The sequence below is a fragment of the Electrona antarctica genome (assembly GCF_951216825.1).
Source record: "Electrona antarctica genome assembly, chromosome: 10".
Classification (NCBI taxonomy): Eukaryota; Metazoa; Chordata; class Actinopteri; order Myctophiformes; family Myctophidae; genus Electrona; species Electrona antarctica.
The window spans coordinates 4645512-4657956 of NC_136791.1; the positions used below are offsets into that span (position 1 = coordinate 4645512).

General features: G+C 43.5%; 2 long non-coding RNA genes across 2 annotated transcripts; both read left to right on the forward strand.

Annotated features, from left to right (window-relative positions):
* The first annotated feature begins 4655 nt into the window (after positions 1-4655).
* On the forward strand, positions 4656-7537 carry LOC306931149. Its single transcript, XR_013790979.1, has 2 exons — positions 4656-6764; positions 6798-7537. It is a non-coding gene; the product is annotated as an uncharacterized lncRNA (long non-coding RNA).
* Positions 7538-10635: 3098 nt separating this feature from the next.
* On the forward strand, positions 10636-11570 carry LOC306931113. Its single transcript, XR_013790969.1, has 2 exons — positions 10636-10788; positions 10822-11570. It is a non-coding gene; the product is annotated as an uncharacterized lncRNA (long non-coding RNA).
* Positions 11571-12445: the final 875 nt, after the last annotated feature.

Below are 12445 nucleotides of genomic sequence, written 5' to 3' on the forward strand. Positions count from 1 at the left end.
TGGTAGTATACTACTAGTGTACTGCTGTATGGGGCTAAGACCATGGACTGGTAGTATACTTCTAGTGTACTGCTGTATGGGGCTAAGACCATGGACTGGTAGTATTGGTGTACTGCTGTATGGGGCTAAGACCATGGACTGGTAGTATACTTCTAGTGTACTGCTGTATGGGGCTAAGACCATGGACTGGTAGTATACTACTAGTGTACTGCTGTATGGGGCTAAGACCATGGACTGGTAGTATACTACTAGTGTACTGCTGTATGGGGCTAAGACCATGGACTAACTGGTAGTATACTACTAGTGTACTGCTGTATGGGGCTAAGACCATGGACTGGTAGTATACTACTAGTGTACTGCTGTATGGGGCTAAGACCATGGACTGGTAGTATACTACTAGTGTACTGCTGTATGGGGCTAAGACCATGGACTGGTAGTATACTACTAGTGTACTGCTGTATGGGGCTAAGACCATGGACTAACTGGTAGTATACTACTAGTGTACTGCTGTATGGGGGTAAGACCATGGACTGGTAGTATACTACTAGTGTACTGCTGTATGGGCCTAAGACCATGGACTGGTAGTATTGGTGTACTGCTGTATGGGGCTAAGACCATGGACTGGTAGTATACTACTAGTGTACTGCTGTATGGGCCTAAGACAATGGACTGGTAGTATACTACTAGTGTACTGCTGTATGGGGCTAAGACCATGGACTGGTAGTATACTACTAGTGTACTGCTGTATGGGGCTAAGACCATGGACTAACTGGTAGTATACTACTAGTGTACTGCTGTATGGGGCTAAGACCATGGACTGTTAGTATACTACTAGTGTACTGCTGTATGGGGCTAAGACCATGGACTGGTAGTATACTACTAGTGTACTGCTGTATGGGGCTAAGACCATGGACTGTTAGTATACTACTAATGTACTGCTGTATGGGGCTAAGACCATGGACTGGTAGTATACTACTAGTGTACTGCTGTATGGGGCTAAGACCATGGACTGGTAGTATACTACTAGTGTACTGCTGTATGGGGCTAAGACCATGGACTAACTGGTAGTATACTACTAGTGTACTGCTGTATGGGGCTAAGACCATGGACTAACGGCATACTATAGCATGCCGTTCTTCATCATTTTTGAGGATTCGGGAAAAAAAACTAAAATCACTCCGAGACCGCCCATGGTCTTGGGCGGAATACTATAGCATGCCGTTTTTCATAATTTGAGGATAAAAAAAAGGAAATCACTCCAAGACCATGGACTATAGCCCATGGTCTTGGAGTGATTTTCGTCTTTTTTTTCAAATGATAAAAAACGGCATACTATAGCATGCCGTTTTTCAAAGTACTACAAAATATTTCAAAGTAAAAAGTTCCAGCATGTGTCTCCACAGTAGGCTGAATTATAAAAAGTGTGATTGGAGCTTCTAGGTGAAAGTGATTTCTTAACTTCAAGGTCTTTTTCTTTACCAACTGCACCATCACTACCTTTGCCTGACTAAGTGAGATTTCCCTGCCCTTTTATCTTCTTTCTTCCAAGTAAAGTTTCAGAGTAATGACCAGAGTGGGATTTGAACCGACGTCTGGATCATGTGGACAGCCACTTAACACATTTACCTACCAGGCTGTCTGTGTTCTATCATTGTTTCTCCTCTGTAGGCTATTATCTGATTAACATCCATGATAACACTGGAAAGAGATGGAAAGCTGAGGAGGTTCTCAGAGAGCATGGGCTAGAAAAACGGCATACTATAGCATGCCGTTTTTCATGCTTTTTGAGGATTTGAAAAAAAGACGAAAATAACTCAGAGACCATGGACTACAGCCCATGGTCTCATCATTTATAGCCTATATGGTGTCGGATGGCATACTATAGCATGTTGTTTTTCATCCATTTTGAGAATTTGAAAAAAAGACGAAAATATGGGCTATAGGCCCATGGTCTCGGACGGCATACTATAGCATGCCGTTTTTCATCATTTTTGAGGATTTAAAAAAAAGACGAAAATCACTCCGAGACCATGGGCGGTAACACTGATAACACTGTTTCATTAGTGTTCATTAGTGTTTCATTAGTGTTCATTAGTGTTTCATTAGTGTTCATTAGTGTTCATTAGTGTTTCATTAGTCTTCATTAGTGTTTCATTAGTGTTCATTAGTGTTTCATTAGTGTTCATTAGTGTTTCATTAGTGTTCATTAGTGTTTCATTAGTGTTTCATTAGTGTTCATTAGTGTTCATTAGTGTTTCATTAGTGTTTCATTAGTGTTCATTAGTGTTCATTAGTGTTTCATTAGTGTTCATTAGTGTTTCATTAGTGTTCATTAGTGTTTCATTAGTGTTCATTAGTGTTCATTAGTGTTTCATTAGTGTTTCATTAGTGTTCAATTAGTTCATTAGTGTCCATTAGTGTCCATTAGTGTTCATTAGTGTTCATTAGGGTTTCATTAGGGTTTCATTAGGGTTTCATTAGTGTTCATTAGTGTTTCATTAGTGTTCATTAGTGTTCATTAGTGTTTCATTAGACACATTATCAAGTTGATAATTAAGGCAATGAGACAGAGAAGCAATTTGCTGATTTAATCTCCTCTTTTTCTCTTCATCGTGAGTTACCGCCTGCATTGGATGGATGTTTTTCTTTTTCACAATGTGTTGTGGATAAATGTCTTACCGCTATGCAGTTAGTCTTTTAGCTCAATGTTCCCACTTGTTCAAAGTACATTTCAATGATTTTCACTGCCTTTGAAGAGCGGCATCCATAATGAATGGCGCCAATTTTCATCCCAATTAGAGTGTTTATCTCAGCTTAGTTCACCTATACTCTTGTGGGGGGGGGGGGGGGGGTGATGATGAATTTTCATGAAGGACAAACACTGCACTTCAGATAAAAACAGCTTATCCAGCACAGGGATTTGAAGCTTCCGTGCTGGAATTAATTTCTCCAATTTGTTTGCGTTGTCTTAGCAGCCAATGGAGCAGGCATGGCACTGCTGGGTGCAAGCTAGGTAGCTTCTAGGAGGTACGTGGTGAGAGAATTGGGAGAGAGAGAGAGAGAATTGCAAAGCCATTCCTGTTTATAAAGGAGGTCGACTTATAGCTTTCATCTGGTAAAATGGATTGCAAAGACCACATGGTATCACATCACTCCATATGTTGTTGGTAAGAAGTAACAGGGATACTGCAAGCCTTCTATACGCTGGTCAATCATCATCTGCATGCGTTCAAGAGATACATCATTATTATGTTCTCTGTTATCTGCCGTTTACAGTTTGTTTCATGTGTACATTTAGATGCTGCGTGCATGGTGAAGGGTGTGTGAGTAAACGATTGCAATGTGACAATATTTACGTATTAAAGCCAGAAAACAACAGATTTAGCACAGAGAGATCGATGGCTTTGTAGAACTGGAAGAGGCACATGGTTTCAGCAGACTGCTGTACAGTAGGCCAAGGAACATACAGTACATGTAATAGGAGTGAGCTATTATGCTTAGTTTCCCTTGTCACTGCATACTGCCCAACTTCTGCCCTCTCCCCTTCTGACTGCATGTGTAGCCCCTCCGGCTTCAAATCATCCACCATTGTTCCATTGCAGAAAAAAGCAAGGTGACCTTACATGATTGTAGCCTGGCTAATAAGCCAGACTAATATCACACAACACTGTCGCGGTATATTAGTCTGGGCTGGCTCCACTTGGATTTCATTTCCCGGGGGGCGGGTTCAAACATTTTCTCTTTGACGCAATTGGTCAGAGCTACTGTCAGTCAAAAGTCTCAAGCATTGAACGTCACTGTACCAAAGCCCGCCCATATTGCATACCGTGTCCCGATTGGTCCGACCTGTTCTCGGTTGTAGGAAAGAGGCGTGCTACTGAGCCTCGCCAGACCGTAATCCGCTGGTAGGCAATTTTTTTTTGCCAACGGCTGATTCGGTCTGGTTTATTAACCAGGCTAACATGATTGCACCCCAACCCTTGTTTCATTGGTGGATTTCATATCTAAGCTCCCTTTCTAAAAATGTGGTTTCAGTCTCCCCCCATGAGTGAGATGCACGTGTGTCCCTCAGTCTCCCCCCATGAGTGAGATGCACGTGTGTCCCTCAGTCTCCCCCCATGAGTGAGATGCACGTGTGTCCCTCAGTCTCCCCCCATGAGTGAGATGCACGTGTGTCCCTCTGTCTCCCCCCATGAGTGAGATGCACGTGTGTCCCTCTGTCTCCCCCCATGAGTGAGATGCACGTGTGTCCCTCTGTCTCCCCCCATGAGTGAGATGCACGTGTGTCCCTCAGTCTCCCCCCATGAGTGAGATGCACGTGTGTCCCTCAGTCTCCCCCCATGAGTGAGATGCACGTGTGTCCCTCAGTCTCCCCCCATGAGTGAGATGCACGTGTGTCCCTCAGTCTCCCCCCATGAGTGAGATGCACGTGTGTCCCTCTGTCTCCCCCCATGAGTGAGATGCACGTGTGTCCCTCAGTCTCCCCCCATGAGTGAGATGCACGTGTGTCCCTCTGTCTCCCCCCATGAGTGAGATGCACGTGTGTCCCTCTGTCTCCCCCCATGAGTGAGATGCACGTGTGTCCCTCAGTCTCCCCCCATGAGTGAGATGCACGTGTGTCCCTCAGTCTCCCCCCATGAGTGAGATGCACACCCTCGTGTTCCTCGTTTCCGGCGGGCAGACGGTTAAGATGATTATCTTTGTCCATGAAGCTTTCAGAAGGTTCCCCTTCCATGACTTTCCCTAAATATTCGATTCAAATCATCTCAGATTTTTCTTTTTTTTGAGTGGTGCAACCACTCCAACGAACAGCAATGTCCGTGTTCACCTAACTAACTATGTGACTATGTCACTATGAGCACGAGTACCAATAATGACTACCAAAAGTGGTGCTGTTGTGCCAGAAACAGAGAGAGAGAGATAGTGCTGCACTGCTGCCTGCTAATGAGAGACAGAGAGAGAGAGAGAGAGAGAGAGAGAGAGAGAGGGGGGGAGGAAGGGGGAGTTGCACCACTCAGTTCACACAGGTGTGATTTTTTTTAACATCTGAAACTATGAATTTAAGCATAGGCTACTTATACCATCTCTTACTTGAGTCATGCGAGTGTTGCCACTGCTGACCTCATCACATTTGTGATGACGGCTATGGCCGTTTTTAGCCCAAGGAGTGTTTTTTTGTGCAAAACGAATGCTTGGAATGGATTCAGAATCAAGAAAACCCCCAGTTTGACATGTCACATGCTATAATTAACCCATTTTGGACTGAGGTCGATTAAAAAAAAGGCTTCTAATCTAAATCCTAACATTTTTCTGAAAACCCCATGTTTCTATGTCAGCGGTGCTCAACCTTTTTCATGTCAAGGGTTGGCAGAATTCTCTCTATTGGGCCACGGACCCCCATCTCAAAACATGTAGTTCCAGGGACCCCGCAGAAGCCAATATTTTAGTTCAAAATGTTCGCTCTGAAATATATATTCAAAGATTTGCACCACATTTTCACGATATTTCAAAAATAGCAGACCTACAAGCTATGAGCTTGTAGATCTGCTATTTTTCAGTAGCTAAAGTATTACATAATGCTTGAAACACCAACGGGTTCCCGCCTAAAATGAGTTAAAGCATGATGATTCCCCCCCCCACCCCCCCCCCCCCCCCCCACATATGCCAATTATGAAAATTACTCAACATATATGCAAGTTAGCATCCAGCAGTTGTTACATGCTGGGGACCCATACGCAATATTTCTAACCTAAAACATTTGGGTACTCAAAATGCCCTTGTTCACATTGGGCTCTATGGACTGGCAAGCAGACGATCACTTCACGGGAGCCCTAACAAGCCCTGTCGTTCCTTCACTCTGTAGCAGCGTCTCTGTCCTAGCAGGCGAACATTCTGTGAAAATAGCTGAACAAACATTCTCTGAAATTAGTCGACCTGTAAGCTCACAACGCAATTATAGATCGGCTATGGAACAGAGACGAGCCAAGTGCTGCTGAGATACAAAAAAGGCGATGACTCCAGTGGACTGTCACCCAGTGTTTATTTCGTCGACTAGACGAAAGACGAAAAATGTTCGTCGACTACCTTTTTCCAGTATAAGTCATTTTGCATTTGGTTGCATGCTGAAAATAGCAGATCTACAAGCTCTGCGACGCGTTGTGCGCTTGTAGATCGGCTATTTTCAGCAAGTGTAAGAACAGTCATTACGACGGCATCAAGGCCCGCCAAAATACATTTCAGTCGACAAAATCATCTGTAGATTTAGTCGACTAAAATCTTATGATATTTAGTCGACTAAAACTAGACTAACACTAAAACATTCCAGGTGACTAAAATGTGACTAAAACTAAATGAAAACTATTCAAGAGACTATGACTAAAACTAAAATCAACATTTTGCCCGAGTTGTTACACAATAGCACAGTAAATAATGTCAAACCAGATCAAACCCAAACACGGTGAAATAGCACAGATTGGCAATTGGCCTAGAAAACCACCCAAATCCCTACCTATTACACGACTACTGTTGTGACCGCGACGGAGGCGTGGCTTTCACTAGTATTGTACGTACGGAATTGCCAATCCATGCTTTTTCACCGGGTTTGGGTGAGATCTGGTTTGACATTATTTACGATTCTGTGCTATTGGGTTACAACTCGGACGGATTTACTACTGAACTTCGCAACATTTGACGGCAACTTGCACGCCTCAGCGTGCTCGGTGGTGTCTCTCGTGGTTGAAGTTCTTTAAATCGGCTATAATTTAGTGGGGGAGGGATTTGGTGTAAAGAGAACAAAGGAGGTACGGAACCCTGGGGTTAAATAATGGTCCAAAAAGGTTCAGATTGCATGTCGAGTACCAATTTGAATAACTTACTAACTGTATCTACTAATCTCAGGTACGGAGGCCTCTTTTCCACCAGGGTTGGAACCGGCCCGGTTCTTAGTCCATGAGCCAGAGCTCCAAAATCGGAACGTTAATTATGAATTATGAGTGGGCAGCAGAACCATAGGGTCAAGTACATTAACATGGTAACCCTTCCACAGTAGTAGCTTTTTCATATTTTATATATTTTTTGCATATTTGACTATATAATGCATCATTTGCATATTTAAATATACAATTTCAGAAAACTTGTAATACAATACATCATTGTCTTCTGTGTAAGAAATTAACTGGGGACATTTCATGGTGATAACTATTAATTAAATCTTTACCTATTCACCTTATCATTTACTGTATATAATGTAGGTGAAAATAACAATGTGTGAATATGAAAAAGCTACTCCTGTGGAAGGGTTATCATACATTAATTCACTTATATTGATCCTATAACCAATTGAATATACGTATGGTTTTGCACACTCAATTCGTAATTAACGTTCCAATTTTGGGGCTCTGGCTCATGGACTAAGAACCGGGCCTGTTCAACCCTGGTGGAAAAGGGGCCAGACTGTAATTAACTCTATACTGTACAGATGATCTACTTTATGATGTAATGTATATGTACTTTTTCATTAAAACATTGATTAAGAGCTGTTATTTTCCTCCCATATTTTGTTTTTAAATTAGGCTGGGACTCGATTAAGTTCCGCTCTGGGGCTGTGACATAGCAGCCAGCAGCCATACAGCAGAAACTGCAGTAGACACACACACACACACACACACACTTTAACAATGTATTTATGTCCACACAGAGGAATTTGCATACAAGGACATAAATAGTTCAGGTGCAGCAAAGTTACATCCACAAAATCAAGGAATATGTCGCGATACAACAAGAATGTCACCCAGCATTCCATGGGTAGTGTAGGCATGCATCCTACACCGGCCACCAACAACCAGTCCACGGGTATGTCTCAGGCTGGACCACCAGTCCACTCCTGCATTGCCGCCCGGTGTCATATCGTTCCCGGTAGCGTGGCTGCCGGGAACTGCCCTCCCTGTGGGGGTGTGGAACGACACCGGGCACTGCACTCCCTGTAGGGGTGTGGAACGACACCGGGCACTGTACTCCTTGTGGGGGTGTGGAACGACACCGGGCACTGTACTCCTTGTGGGGGTGTGGAACGACACCGGGCACTGCACTCCCTGTGGGGGTGTGGAACGACACCGGGCACTGTACTCCTTGTGGGGGTTTTATGTTGATGTGATTTCATAAACTTATCAAGGAAATAAAAACATGAAGAGAGAGAGAGAGAGAGAGGCAGGCAATTTTATTTAAAGAAAGATAATATTCCCAGCATTCTCTTTTTTCAAAACATTGGTTTCATTGATAATTCATCAATAATAAATATATATTTTAAAGAGGGTGTTTTCAGTGTGTTGAATTCAGGAGGTTAACCACAGAGGAAGAGGAAGGGTTGCTATGGTGATGAGCTGACTCCACAGAGTGACACGCACGCACGCACACATGCTGCAAGAACGGGTCATTAGTGCAACATGTATGTTGATATATATGTATATATATGTATGTGTTGTATATGTAGAGGTACAATGTGATTAAATATTACATTTAGTAAATGATGTTAAGATGGTTGACAGGTGGACTGTATGTGACGTAGTGTTTACTGCAAGTTGAGTTGGAGTTTCCATGTCAGATTGAAGATAGTGATAACAGCTTCCTGTCAGAATGTACGTGAAGACTTTAAATGTGACCACAAACACTGATGAACAGATAAACATGTAGAGGCGTCGACAGCATATTCTTACAGATATAAGGCAGACGGTTAAGATGATTATCTTTGTCCATGAAGCATTCAGAAGGTTCCCCTTCCATGACTTTCCCTAAATATTCGATTCAAATCATCTCAGATTTTTCTTTTTTTTGAGTGGTGCAACCACTCCAACGAACAGCAATGTCCGTGTTCACCTAACTAACTATGTGACTATGTGACTATGAGCACGAGTACCAATAATGACTACCAAAAGTGGTGCTGTTGTGCCAGAAACAGAGAGAGAGAGATAGTGCTGCACTGCTGCCTGCTAATGAGAGACAGAGAGAGAGAGAGAGAGAGAGAGGGGGAGGAAGGGGGAGTTGCACCACTCAGTTCACACAGGTGTGATTTTTTTTAACATCTGAAACTATGAATTTAAGCATAGGCTACTTATACCATCTCTTACTTGAGTCATGCGAGTGTTGCCACTGCTGACCTCATCACATTTGTGATGACGGCTATGGCCGTTTTTAGCCCAAGGAGTGTTTTTTTGTGCAAAACGAATGCTTGGAATGGATTCAGAATCAGTAAAAACCCCCAGTTTGACATGTCACATGCTATACTTAACCCATTTTGGACTGAGGTCGATTAAAAAAAAGGCTTCTAATCTCAATCCTAACATTTTTCTGAAAACCCCATGTTTCTATGTCAGCGGTGCTCAACCTTTTTCATGTCAAGGACCCCCAGAATTCTCTCTATTGGGCCACGAACCCCCATCTCAAAACATGTAGTTCCAGGGACCCCCCAGAAGCCAATATTTTAGTTCAAAATGTTCGCTCTGAAATATATATTCAATGATTTGCACCACATTTTCACGATATTTCAAAAATAGCAGACCTACAAGCTATGAGCTTGTAGATCTGCTATTTTTCAGTAGCTAAAGTATTACATAATGCTTGAAACACCAACGGGTTCCCGCCTAAAATGAGTTAAAGCATGATGATTTCCCCCCCCCCCCCCACATATGCCAATTATGAAAATTACTCAACATATATGCAAGTTAGCATCCAGCAGTTGTTACATGCTGGGGACCCATACGCAATATTTCTAACCTAAAACATTTGGGTACTCAAAATGCCCTTGTTCACATTGGGCTCTATGGACTGGCAAGCAGACGATCACTTCACGGGAGCCCTAACAAGCCCTGTCGTTCCTTCACTCTGTAGCAGCGTCTCTGTCCTAGCAGGCGAACATTCTGTGAAAATAGCTGAACAAACATTCTCTGAAATTAGTCGACCTGTAAGCTCACAACGCAATTATAGATCGGCTATGGAACAGAGACGAGCCAAGTGCTGCTGAGATACAAAAAAGGCGATGACTCCAGTGGACTGTCACCCAGTGTTTATTTCGTCGACTAGACGAAAGACGAAAAATGTTCGTCGACTACCTTTTTCCAGTATAAGTCATTTTGCATTTGGTTGCATGCTGAAAATAGCAGATCTACAAGCTCTGCGACGCGTTGTGCGCTTGTAGATCGGCTATTTTCAGCAAGTGTAAGAACAGTCATTACGACGGCATCAAGGCCCGCCAAAATACATTTCAGTCGACAAAATCATCTGTAGATTTAGTCGACTAAAATCTTATGATATTTAGTCGACTAAAACTAGACTAACACTAAAACATTCCAGGTGACTAAAATGTGACTAAAACTAAATGAAAACTATTCAAGAGACTATGACTAAAACTAAAATCAACATTTTGCCCGAGTTGTTACACAATAGCACAGAATCGTAAATAATGTCAAACCAGATCAAACCCAAACACGGTGAAATAGCACAGATTGGCAATTGGCCTAGAAAACCACCCAAATCCCTACCTATTACACGACTACTGTTGTGACCGCGACGGAGGCATGGCTTTCACTAGTATTGTACGTACGGAATTGCCAATCCATGCTTTTTCACAAGGTTTGGGTGAGATCTGGTTTGACATTATTTACGATTCTGTGCTATTGGGTTACAACTCGGACGGATTTACTACTGAACTTCGCAACATTTGACGGCAACTTGCACGCCTCAGCGTGCTCGGTGGTGTCTCTCGTGGTTGAAGTTCTTTAAATCGGCTATAATTTAGTGGGGGAGGGATTTGGTGTAAAGAGAACAAAGGAGGTACGGAACCCTGGGGTTAAATAATGGTCCAAAAAGGTTCAGATTGCATGTCGAGTACCAATTTGAATAACTTACTAACTGTATCTACTAATCTCAGGTACGGAGGCCTCTTTTCCACCAGGGTTGGAACCGGCCCGGTTCTTAGTCCATGAGCCAGAGCTCCAAAATCGGAACGTTAATTATGAATTATGAGTGGGCAGCAGAACCATAGGGTCAATATAAGTACATTAACATGGTAACCCTTCCACAGTAGTAGCTTTTTCATATTTTATATATTTTTTGCATATTTGACTATATAATGCATCATTTGCATATTTAAATATACAATTTCAGAAAACTTGTAATACAATACATCATTGTCTTCTGTGTAAGAAATTAACTGGGGACATTTCATGGTGATAACTATTAATTAAATCTTTACCTATTCACCTTATCATTTACTGTATATAATGTAGGTGAAAATAACAATGTGTGAATATGAAAAAGCTACTCCTGTGGAAGGCTTATCATACATTAATTCACTTATATTGATCCTATAACCAATTGAATATACGTATGGTTTTGCACACTCAATTCGTAATTAACGTTCCAATTTTGGGGCTCTGGCTCATGGACTAAGAACCGGGCCTGTTCAACCCTGGTGGAAAAGGGGCCAGACTGTAATTAACTCTATACTGTACAGATGATCTACTTTATGATGTAATGTATATGTACTTTTTCATTAAAACATTGATTAAGAGCTGTTATTTTCCTCCCATATTTTGTTTTTAAATTAGGCTGGGACTCCATACAGCCATACAGCAGAAACTGCAGTAGACACACACACACACACTTTAACAATGTATTTATGTCCACACAGAGGAATTTGCATACAAGGACATAAATAGTTCAGGTGCAGCAAAGTTACATCCACAAAATCAAGGAATATGTCGCGATACAACAAGAATGTCACCCAGCATTCCATGGGTAGTGTAGGCATGCATCCTACACCGGCCACCAACAACCAGTCCACGGGTATGTCTCAGGCTGGACCACCAGTCCACTCCTGCATTGCCGCCCGGTGTCATATCGTTCCCGGTAGCGTGGCTGCCGGGAACTGCCCTCCCTGTGGGGGTGTGGAACGACACCGGGCACTGCACTCCCTGTGGGGGTGTGGAACGACACCGGGCACTGCACTCCCTGTGGGGGTGTGGAACGACACCGGGCACTGCACTCCCTGTGGGGGTGTGGAACGACACCGGGCACTGTACTCCCTGTGGGGGTGTGGAACGACACCGGGCACTGCACTCCCTGTGGGGGTGTGGAACGACACCGGGCACTGTACTCCTTGTGGGGGTGTGGAACGACACCGGGCACTGCACTCCCTGTGGGGGTGTGGAACGACACCGGGCACTGTACTCCTTGTGGGGGTGTGGAACGACACCGGGCACTGTACTCCCTGTGGGGGTGTGGAACGACACCGGGCACTGTACTCCTTGTGGGGGTGTGGAACGACACCGGGCACTGTACTCCCTGTGGGGGTGTGGAACGACACCGGGCACTGTACTCCCTGTGGGGGTGTGGAACGACACCGGGCACTGCACTCCCTGTGGGGGTGTGGAACGACACCGGGCACTGCACT